At 46.6% G+C, this 12,327-nt stretch overlaps 1 protein-coding gene across 1 annotated transcript in view; it reads left to right on the top strand.

The window, feature by feature from the left end:
• NARF (nuclear prelamin A recognition factor) overlaps window positions 1-12,327 on the top strand; it is a 109,240-nt gene that overhangs the window by 34,582 nt on the left and 62,331 nt on the right. The gene's annotated exons all lie outside the window — the stretch shown is intronic.

The following is a 12,327-nucleotide window of genomic DNA, read 5'->3' as shown; positions in this document are numbered from 1 at the left end:
CGTTTTTGGTGTGTGCTGGCAAACTCTCCCTCTGTCTCTCCAAAGGGCTAGTGGGTCCTGTCCTCTATCAGAGCATTCCCTGTGTGTGTGCTGTGTGTCGGTACGTGTGTGTCGACATGTAGGAGGACGATGTTGGTGAGGAGGCGGAGCAATTGCCTGTAATGGTGATGTCACTCTCTAGGGAGTCGACACCGGAATGGATGGCTTATTTAGGGAATTACGTGATAATGTCAACACGCTGCAAGGTCGGTTGACGACATGAGACGGCCGACAAACAATTAGTACCGGTCCAGACGTCTCAAAAACACCGTCAGGGGTTTTAAAACGCCCGTTTACTTTAGTCGGTCGACACAGACACAGACAGGGACACTGAATCCAGTGTCGACGGTGAATAAACAAACGTATTCCTTATTAGGGCCACACGTTAAAGGCAATGAAGGAGGTGTTACATATTTCTGATACTACAAGTACCACAAAAGAGGGTATTATGTGGGATGTGAAAAAACTACCATAGTTTTTCCTGAATCAGATAAATTAAATAAAGTGTGTGATGATGCGTGGGTTCCCCCCGATAGAAAATTATGGGCGGTATACCCTTTCCCGCCAGAAGTTAGGGCGCGTTGGGAAACACCCCTTAGGGTGGATAAGGCGCTCACACGCTTATCAAAACAAGTGGCGGTACCGTCTATAGAGAGGGCCGTCCTCAAGGTCCAGCTGACAGGAGGTTGGAAAATATCATAAAAAGTATATACACACATACTGGTGTTATACTGCGACCAGCGATCGCCTCAGCCTGGATGTGCAGAGCTGGGGTGGCTTGGTCGGATTCCCTGACTAAAAATATTGATACCCTTGACAGGGACAGTATTTTATTGACTATAGAGCATTTAAAGGATGCATTTCTATATATGCGAGATGCACAGAGGGATATTTGCACTCTGGCATCAAGAGTAAATGCGATGTCCATAACTGCCAGAAGATGTTATGGACACGACAGTGGTCAGGTGATGCAGATTCCAAACGGCACAAAGGTGTATTGCCGTATAAAGGAAGAGGAGTTATTTGGGGTCGGTCCATCGGACCTGGTGGCCACGGCAACTGCTGGAAAATCCACCGTTTTTACCCTAAGTCACATCTCTGCAGAAAAAGACACCGTCTTTTCAGCCTCAGTCCTTTCGTCCCTATAAGATCATATCTGCCCAGGGATAGAGGAAAGGGAAGAAGACTGCAGCAGGCAGCCCATTCCCAGGAACAGAAGCGTTCCACCGCTTCTGACAAGTTCTCAGCATGGCGCTGAGACCGTACAGGACCCCTGGATCCTACAAGTAGTATCCCAGGGGTACAGATTGGAATGTCGAGAAGTTTCCCCTTCGCAGGCTCCTGAAGTCTGCTTTACCAAGGTCTCCCTCCGACAAGGAGGCAGTATGGGAAAAAATTCACAAGCTGTATTCCCAGCAGGTGATAATTAAATTACCCCTCCTACTACAAGAAAAGGGGTATTATTCCACACTATATTGTGGTACTGAAGCCAGAAGGCTAGGTGAGACTTATTCTAAAAAAAAAAAAAAAAAAATTTTTTTTGAACACTTACAAAGGTTCAAATCAAGATGGAGTCGCTCAGAGCAGTGATAACGAACCAGGAAGAAGGGGACTATATAGTGTCCCGGGACATCAGGGATCCTTACCTCTATGTCCCAAATTTGCCCTTCTCACTAAGGGTACCTCAGGTTCGTGGTGCAGAACTGTCACTATCAGTTTCAGACGCTGCCGTTTGGATTGTCCACGGCACCCCGGGTCTTTACCAAGGTAATGGCCGAAATGATGATTCTTCTTCGAAGAAAAGGCGTCTTAATTATCCCTTACTTGGACGATCTCCTGATAAGGGCATAGTCCAGGGAACAGTTGGAGGTCGGAGTAGCACTATCTAGGATACTGCTACAACAGCACGGGTGGATTCTAAATATTCCAAAATCGCAGCTGATCCCGACGACACGTCTGCTGTGCCTAGGGATGATTCTGGACACAGTCCAGAAAAAGGTGTTTCTCCCGGAAGAGAAAGCCAGGGAGTTATCCGAGCTAGTCAGGAACCTCCTAAAAACAGTGCATCATTGCACTAGGGTCCTGGTAAAAATGGTGGCTTCCTACGAAGCAATTCCATTCGGCAGATTTCACGCAAGAACTTTTCAGTGGGATCTGCTGGACAAATGGTCCGGATCGCATCTTCAGATGCATCAGCGGATAACCCTATATCCAAGGACAAGGGTGTCTCTCCTGTGGTGGTTATAGAGTGCTCATCTTCTAGAGGGCCGCAGATTCGGCATTCAGGATTGGATGCTGGTGACCACGGAGCCCAGCCCGAGAGGCTGGGGAGCAGTCACACAAGGAAAAAATTTCCAGGGAGTGTGATCAAGTCTGGAGACTTTTCTCCACATAAATATACTGGAGCTAAGGGTAAATTTATAATGCTCTAAGCTTAGCAAGACCTCTGCTTCAAGGTCAGCCGGTATTGATCCAGTGGGAAAAACATCACGGCAGTCGCCCACGTAAACAGACAGGGCGACACAAGAAGCAGGAGGGCAATGGCAAAAACTGCAAGGACTTTTCGCTGGGCGGAAATTCATGTGATAGCACTGTCAGCAGTGTTTCATCCCGGGAATGGAAACTGGGAAGCAGACTTCCTCAGCAGGCACGACCTCCACCCGGGAGAGTGGAAACTTCATCGGGAAGTTTTTTCCACATGATTGTAAACCGTTGGGAAATACCAAAGGTGGACATGATGGCGTCCCGTCTGAACAAAAAACGGGACAGGTATTGCGCCAGGTCAAGAGACCCTCAGGCAATAGCTGTGGACGTTCTGGTAACACCGTGGGTGTACCAGTCGGTGTATGTGTTCCCTCCTCTGCTTCTCATACCTAAGGTGCTGAGAATTATAAGACGTAGAGGAGTAAGAACTATACTCATGGCTCCGGATTGGCCAAGAAGGACTTGGTACCCGGAACTTCAAGAGATGCTTACAGAGGTCTTATGGCCTCTGCCGCTAAGAAGGGACTTGCTTCAGCAAGTACCATGTCTGTTCCAAGACTTACCGCAGCTGCGTTTGTCGGCATGGCGGTGGAAAGCCGGATCCTAAGGGAAAAAGGCATTCCGGAAGAGGTCATTCCTACCCTGGTCAAAGCCAGAAAGGAGGTGACCGCACAACATTATCACCACATGTGGCGAAAATATGTTGCGTGGTGTGAGGCCAGGAAGGCCCCACAAAGAAATTTCAACTCGGTCGTTTCCTGCATTTCCTGCAAACAGGAGTGTCTATGGGCCTCAAATTGGGGTCCATTAAGGTTCGAATTCGGCCCTGTCGATTTTCTTCCAGAAAGAATTGGCTTCAGTTCCTGAAGTCCAGAAGTTTGTCAAGGGAGTATTGCATATACAACCCCCTTTTGTGCCTCCAGTGGCACTGTGGGATCTCAACGTAGTTCTGGGATTCCTCAAATCACATTGGTTTAAAACCAGTCAAATCTGTGGATTTGAAGCATCTCACATGAAAAGTGACCATGCTCTTGGCCCTGGCCTGGACCAGGCGAGTGTCAAATTGGTGGTTTTTTCTCAAAAAAGCCCATATCTGTTTGTCCATTCGGACAGGGCAGAGCTGCGGACTCGTCCCCAGTTCTCTCCCTAAGGTGGTGTCAGTGTTTCACCTGAACCAGCTTATTGTGGTGCCTTGCACCTACTAGGGACTTGGAGGACTCCAAGTTGCTAGATGTTGTCAGGGCCCTGAAAATATGTTCCAGGACGGCTGGAGTCAGGAAAACTGACTTGCTGTTATCCTGTATGCACCCAACAAACTGGGTGCTCTTGCTTCTAAGCAGACTATTGCTAGTTGGATGTGTAATACAATTCAGCTTGCACATTCTGTGGCAGGCCTGCCACAGCCAAAATATGTAAATGCCCATTCCACAAGGAAGGTGGGCTCATCTTGGGCGGCTGCCCGAGGGGTCTCGGCTTTACAACTTTGCCGAGCAGCTACTTGGTCAGGGGCAAACACGTTTGCTAAATTCTACAAATTTGATACCCTGGCTAAGGAGGACCTGGAGTTCTCTCATTCGGTGCTGCAGAGTCATCCGCACTCTCCCGCCCGTTTGGGAGCTTTGGTATAATCCCCATGGTCCTTTCAGGAACCCCAGCATCCACTAGGACGATAGAGAAAATAAGAATTTACTTACCGATAATTCTATTTCTCGGAGTCCGTAGTGGATGCTGGGCGCCCATCCCAAGTGCGGATTATCTGCAATACTTGTACATAGTTACAAAAATCGGGTTATTATTGTTGTGAGCCATCTTTTCAGAGGCTCCGCTGTTATCATACTGTTAACTGGGTTTAGATCACAAGTTGTACGGTGTGATTGGTGTGGCTGGTATGAGTCTTACCCGGGATTCAAAATTCCTCCCTTATTGTGTACGCTCGTCCGGGCACAGTACCTAACTGGCTTGGAGGAGGGTCATAGGGGGAGGAGCCAGTGCACACCACCTGATCGGAAAGCTTTACTTTTGTGCCCTGTCTCCTGCGGAGCCGCTATTCTCCATGGTCCTTTCAGGAACCCCAGCATCCACTACGGACTCCGAGAAATAGAATTATCGGTAAGTAAATTCTTATTTTTCCCACCTGACTAAGCTATAGAAACTGCCATGTTTAATGTGGATTTAAATTGATTTGTATGGTCAGCACTAAGGAGTCTACTTTCTCCCATTCAGAGAATTGAACTTATATAACAGAGTGAATGTTATTGCATGTTTCCAGCTAGCAATTTAGAAACTGTTTGTAGGATCAGGATAGACAAAGCTCTCTGGGCGGAATCCGTCTAAAGATCGACAGTGTTTAGGTCGACCACTATAGGTCGACAGGATTTCTAGGTCGACAGGTCAAAAGGTCGACATGAGTTTTTCCCCAAAAAAATATTTTTCTGAACGTTTTCATACTTAACGATCCACGCGGACTACGATTGGGAACGGTAACCCGAATCATGGCGAGCGAAGCGAGCCATGCGAGGGGACACGGTGCACTAATTGGGCTTCCCGGTCACTGTACGGAGAAAATGACACAAAAAAACATGAAAAACTCATGTCGACCTTTTGACCTGTCGACCTAGTGACTGTTGACCTATAGTGGTCGACCTAGACACTGTCGATCTAATGATCCACACCCCTCTGGGCAATTTAGGGGGGGGGGGGAATAGTCAAAGCAAATGCAAACAACTGTTTACGACAACCATAGTGTCTCCATGGGATCCGGTCGTGATCCCCCAGTTGAAATGCTGACGCCAGGATTCCGACACTACTCTGAATGCCAACACTGTCATCCCGAATAGGGTCACCAGCCCGGCACCGGTATCCCAAACCAATGTCTGTTGGCCCTCCCCCCAAGGTTTAGGTACTCTTGGGGGGAGGGAAAGGGTTAGGCTGCAGGGTAGGGAGGGGTTAGGTTTAGGCACCACTGTAGAGGATAGGGTTAGGCTGCCTGCGGGGGGGGGGGGGGTTGAGTGGGTTAAATTTAGGCTGCTAGAAGGGAGGGTTAGGGAGCCATTGGGGGAAGGTAAGTATACTTACTATCCCTTGTCGGGATTCTGAACATCGGATGCTGGGGTCGGTATTCTGGCTGCTGGCATCCCGAACACCGGCATTTTAATCCCAACCCTACCTCCATAAGTGGAAGTACCAGAGTAACACATTCTGTTGCATCAGGAACACCCATGGGGATTAGGTACCTGTTTGTTATTCCATAGTAGGGGAGAGGTTAATCTCACCCAGTCACCTCCAACACACATCTGACTGCAGAGTCTGCAGAGTCTTTAGCATACATTGTTAATGACCTGAGTGTGACACAATAATTCTCTCAGCCGCTCCTAGAAGTATATTACAAGTTAACCCTTTTACAGCAAAATAAAATTAGTAATTTCTGATGCCTACCATAACAAATGTAGGATTGATATTGTCCCTAACACCCAATAAAGAAAAGACATGGAGAAGTTATATTGCATAATCTACCTATTTAAAAAAAATATTTAGCATTTATTAATATTGCATAGTTGACAGCAGAAATGTAACATCATAATTTCTGCCGCTCTGCTAAACCTGGCCCATTGCTGCTATAGAGGCATGTCCACAATGGAAAATGCACCTTAGCTGAGCTCCGTCAGTATCCGAACATTGGTGGTCATTCCGAGTTGTTCGCTCGTTGCTGTTTTTCGCAACGCAGCGATTAGGTGGAAAATGCGCATGGTACGCAGTGCGCATGTGCTAAGTTATTTAACACAAAACTTAGTAGATTTGCTGGTGTTCGTGCGGCGCTTTTCAGTCGCACTGCTGATCGGTGAGTGATTGACAGGAAGTGGGTGTTTCTGGGAGGTAACTGAGCGTTTTCCAGGAGTGTGCTACAAAACGCAGGCGTGCCAGGGAAAAATGCAGGAGTGGCTGGAGAAACGGGGGAGTGGCTGGCCGAACGCAGGGCGTGTTTGTGACGTCAAACCAGGAACTAAACGGACTGAGGTGATCGCAATCTAGGAGTAGGTCTGGAGCTACTCAGAAAGTGCTTGAAAATTTTTAGTAGCAATTCTGCTAATCTTTCGTTCGCTATTCTGCTAAGCTAAGATACACTCCCAGAGGGCGGCGGCCTAGCGTTTGCAATGCTTCTAAAAGCAGCTAGCGAGCGAACAACTCAGAATGAGGGCCCTTGTCTTAGTTTCTCTGTGGTCCCTGGTTGCTGCCACAGTGTGGGAGCTCTCCTATGAGCCATTTAATTTGGCTCTGGAATGCTGTTGTCCTGGGAGCTGAGCTCTACTGGTGTAGTACCCACTGCTGAAACCATCTTGAAATTACAGCAACTGGAGCCATGACAGAATTAACGGTCTTCTGCTTCACCGCTGAAGTCAATCCAGGGGCGGCAGCTTCTGTAGAGGGGCTCCGGTGGAGGACTATGCCTGCCTGCTGGTACTGTGATGGATTCCCCTGTAGGGATTGGGAAGTTTTTTGGTGTATCCACTGCTGGTTTTTTTCCTCTGAACTTTTCAGCTCCTTGTTTGACCTGCTAGGGTCCCTGTGGGCTTTGCTGCCATGCCGGTCCTCATCCATGCCTCTCCTCTGCCCCCATGCTACACCTATCACCCTGAAGACCAGGCTCCTCAATCCTTTCCGTGGACCTGCTGCGGTATGGGGTTCCCTTCTCACGTCGGGACTGATCTTCAAGACTGCCCTTGACTCCTGACTGCTCTTCCTCCTTAACTCCTTGTTGGGAAAACATTTGCAGCCCCCACAGTACTGATTGTTCTTCCTCCTATCCTCCCTCTCTCTACCTACTTTTCCGAGTGTGTTGTACGCATTGCTCTACACTTTAGTTTACCCCCTTTTGTCCCACTTTGGTCCCATTGCACTATACATGTGGAAATTCTTTTACCTAAAACTTCCAGTGAGTTTGATTTTACTACTACTAGCTTGGCCTGCTCTGTCTGGACTCTCTTGCCTATTTACAATTTAATGTATTTTTCACAAAACTACATAGGTCCTGCGAAAAGCCACATAATCCTCACAAACTTTAGATACTTCATGTATCCATCACTCAAGTTTGCTTTCTCTTCCTACAGTTTTTTACTCTGTAACTAATCTGATCCATCTCATTATTCTGTCTTTTTTTTCTCTCCTCCTATTAGTACCCCTACACCTTTCGCCCACACAGTAGCTAATCCATCCTCTCCACTTCTTTCCTTCCGCCCTCTTCTCCCAATCTGTCACCATGTCACTTCGCTACCATCCAGTACCAATTCTCACCCTTTGCCATCTTCTCAGTCCCAGATCCAGCCCGCCCCCCACGCACCAGCAACCAGGTCAATCTCATCCATATCTCCCCACGTCCCTCGCTCACTTTCTCATGCTTCCACTGACATTCCACATCCATCCAAAAGAAATTGCCCTCTATCAATGACCTCTTCATCCCTAAATCTCTTAACCTTCTTGCCATCACAGAAACCAGGCTTTCTTCCACTGATACAGCTTCCCCCACTGCCTTCTCCTATGGGGGCCTTTCCTTCACCCACTCCATCAGACATGATGGTCGTCCATACTGCTGTGCATCCTCCTATCCCTCAACTGCACATTTTGTGTCATCTCCCCTGAGCCTCTCGTCTACCCCATTCATCTCCATTTCTTGGCTACCTTTCCGTGGCCCTACTTCCCTAGTCCTTGATAACTTTTTTGCCTGTTTTTCCCGCTACCACTTCACGGTTGTGGATCATTAGGTTGACACAGAAAAAAATCAACATGAGGGTATTTCTATGATTTTTGGTGTCGTTTACTTTGTCCAACTACCGGGAACCCCAATTAGTGTACTGCAACCCCTTGCAGAGCTTGCTTTGCATGCCATACTATTCCAAGTTGTAGTCCATGTGAATGGTAAAGTATGAAAAAGTTGGATTTAAAAAAACAACAACCTCATGTAGACCTTTCCTTGTGTTGACCTTTGGACCACGTTGACCTAATGCATGTCAACCATTAGTAGTCAACCTTTTGACTGTCGATCTTTTTACTGACGACCTTAAGACCAGATAAACGCTTCTCAGACCTCCCCTCCATCATCCTCGGTGACTTTTAACATCTGCATTGACAACTCTGCTGACTCAACGTCCATCAAACTTTTTGACCTTTCTTCCTTCTTTCACCTCTCTCAATGGACATCTTACCCCACCCACTGTCTCGATCACTCCCTTAACCTTTCTTCTCGCATCATTGTGCTTTCTCTGAAGTTTCCTATTCGCTATCATCTCCTCTACTTCACTCTCCTGCACCCCTCCGCACACCTAAATCTACTCTTATTAGATGCAGTATTGATGCTCTTGATCCCGTTATTTTATCCTCTTCGCTTGGAACTCTCCTCTCCACCTTGGCCTGCCGCAACCAGACAGTCTCCTTCTACAATCACACCCTCACCACCGTTCTTGACTTTGCTGCTCCCACCTCTTATGTCCACCTTCGCCATTATAAACCCCAACCTTGGCACTCCAAATTTACCTGATTCTTTCAAAAATGCACACATACAGTATCGCTGAATGTCACTGGAGGAAATCTTTATTTCTTGGCGGATTATTTTCATTTTAAGTTCATATTCTCATCCTACAGTTCCGCCCTCTCCCTTGCTAAGCAATGCTTCTTACGTCTCATTTCTTCACTGTCCTCCAGTCCCAGACTCCTTTTTGCCACTTTCAACACACTCTTTTGTCTCCCACCCATCCTCTATTACTGCCTCCTTTTTCACTTCCAAAACTGAGGCCATCCGGAAACCTCCTTTACCCATTAATCTTCTGCCACCCCTACCACGCCGCTATCTTCTTTCTCCAGGCACCACCTTTTGTGCTCCTCCACCCCACTATGGGTGATGAAGTCCATTCACTCATATTATCCTCTCCCCCCTCAACCTGGTACTGAATCCCAACCCCTCTCACCTTGTTTTCTCCGTCTCTCCCACTGCCTGCTCCCACCTTTTTAATCTATCCTTCTCCACTGGCATCTTCTCCTCCAGTATTATCTCTGTACCGGCAACACCCACCTCTTATCTCCTAATCTCTCCTCTTACCTCCTGTCTTCACCATCTACTCCTAGATGTCCTTACGCTTTCTCAAACTCAACATTGCCAAAACTGAACTCATTATCTTTCTTTCATCAAGAGTCTTCTCCTCTTCCGACCTCTCTATCACTATTGACAACACCACTATCCCTTCTGTTTACCTACTTCACTGCTTTGGGGTCATTCTTGATACCCTCATCCTCTTCGCCCCCCACATTCAATTTCTTGCACCGCATAATCGCTCGTATCAGACCCTTAGGGGTAAATTTACTAAAGCTTCTAAAATAGAGAATTGCTGATGTTGCCCAAAGCAACCAATCAGATTCTATCATTTTCTAAAAGGCAATAGAGAAATGATAGACAGCATCTGTTTGGTTGCTATGGGCAACATCACCAATTCTCTGTTTTAGAAGCTTAAGTAAATTTATCCCTTACTTTCCCAGGATGCTACCAGAACTATTGTCCACTCACTCTTTATTTCTCATCTCCACCACTGCAACCTTGTTGAGCCTCCCGTGCTCCCATCTCACTCTTCTTTGTTTTATACTTATTGCTGCAGCTAGACTTATCTTCCTGTATCGCCAATCCATTCTGCCTCCCCTCTTTACCAAGTTTTAAACTGTCTCCCCTTCCCCTACAGGATCCTCTTGAATTTTCTCACCCTTTCATACAAGGCCATCTACAACTCCACTGCTCTCAACATCTCCAGCCGCACCTCTCCCTCCCCCCCCCCCCCCCCCCCCTCCGGTTAGCCACTGACTCCGGCTTTTCTCACCTCTGGTAACCACGTCTCACTCCCAAATCCTAGATTTCTCCCATGCTGCCCCCCACCACTGGAATGATTTCTCTCATTCTTTCAGACTATCCACTATCCTGTATAGTTTCAAATGGTCATTGAAAAAACAACCTGTTTTATAAAAGCATACCAGTCCTGCGTTTAACCATTTCACCATGTAGTATACCTCACACTTTTCTCTCCCACTCTTTTTTTTTTTTTTTTTTTCTTTTCTTGCCCTCAGATCCCCTTACTCTTGCTCACCATTAACGGTGTGCACCTCCTCCTTGGACTATCTGCCCCTTGGCTCCACTGCTGTATTGTCTTTGCACCTCTTTTAGTGGCTCTAAACCTATTAGTTGCACCCATGTTACTGGGCACAGGTTTCAGCCTTACAGTGTCAAACATTGCCAAAAAAACAGAATACAAGCTATATAAACATTGTTGCATATGCAGTCAAAATATCAACAAAAGTAGAACCAGATGTTGACCCAAGGGCTTGGTGCCATTGTGGACAATGGGGTGGAGATGATATAGTGAGGGAGGGAAAAGCACAAGAGGGAAGAGGGATCTAATCATGAGAGCTTACAATCCAAAGGAGAGGGGCAGACAGTACAGAAGGGAGAGACAGTGAGTGAAGGAGGATAAAACGGTTGGTTAGGATGAGAATGCAGTATGGACATGGAACAAACATAAGCTGCAGTCTGCTCACATGGGCTGTGTTTTAAGTGGACTCCTAAAGTGGACCTCTTGCCATTTTAATTTAAACCATATTCATGAGAAGTGGACATATCCGTTAATTTGGAATAAGCAAAATCACTCAGAATTCAGCCTATGACTTCACAAGGAACCAGAAACATAATAACGAAGTCATTTGCTGCATACTCATCACATCGGGATGTAATTACTTTGTTGAAAGTCAGAATGTCGACAATGTGAAGAAGGACAGCACTATGTCGAACACGGCATTCCAACATTTTAGTAATACGATATAAAGCATTATAACTCTTTGGACTTTAGAACTTGAGACATGATGCTCTACCACAGTTCTAAAGTCAACACAGTTGCAGTGCTTTACATTGCATTACTACTATGTCGACATAGGCCCTCATTCCGAGTTGTTCGCTCGCTAGCTGCTTTTAGCAGCATTGCACACGCTAGGCCGCCGCCCTCTGGGAGTGTAGCTTAGCTTAGCAGAATTGCGAACAAAAGATTCTCAGAATTGCAAATAGAAATTTCTTAGCAGTTTCTGAGTAGCTCCAGACTTACTCAGCCATTGCGATCAGTTCAGTCAGTTTCGTTCCTGGTTTGACGTCACAAACACACCCAGCGTTCGCCCAGACACTCCCCCGTTTCTTCAGACACTCCCGCGTTTTTCCCAGAAACGCCAGCGTTTTTTCGCACACGCCCAGAAAATGGCCAGTTTCCGCCCAGAAACACCCACTTCCTGTCAATCACAGTACGATCACCAGAACGATGAAAATTCCTCGTTATGCCGTGAGTAAAATACCTAACTTATGTGTAAAATAACTAAGCGCATGCGCTCTGCGAACCTTGCGCATTAAGCGACTATTCGCAATATAGCGAAAATCGGCAACAAGCGAACAACTCGGAATGACCACCATAATGCGGTCCTTCTCATTGTCAACTTTCTGATAACACATACCCATTCCATCATATAAATACTTCCCTCAGTCTAGTAATAATTCTAGCTATATTCTGCCCTCTCCCATATAATATATCAAAATGCAGAGCCATATACTTTCTTCTACTTCCTCCCCCAAGGTATCCGATTAGCAAACAGTTTGTAGAAGTGAATATGCTGATGGATGGTAAAAACATTGAAAGGGAAGGACAGAACATCTTGTTTGCATTCAGTTCTGCTAAAAATGCACTATGTGCTTAGTCATGGAGAATTCCATTTGAGTCAACAGTGACACAGCTAAATCCT

The sequence above is a fragment of the Pseudophryne corroboree genome, chromosome 3, assembly GCF_028390025.1.
Source record: "Pseudophryne corroboree isolate aPseCor3 chromosome 3, aPseCor3.hap2, whole genome shotgun sequence".
NCBI classification, from domain to species: Eukaryota; Metazoa; Chordata; class Amphibia; order Anura; family Myobatrachidae; genus Pseudophryne; species Pseudophryne corroboree.
The sequence above is the reverse complement of the archived record's forward strand: the minus strand, read 5'-3'. Positions and strand labels throughout refer to the sequence as shown.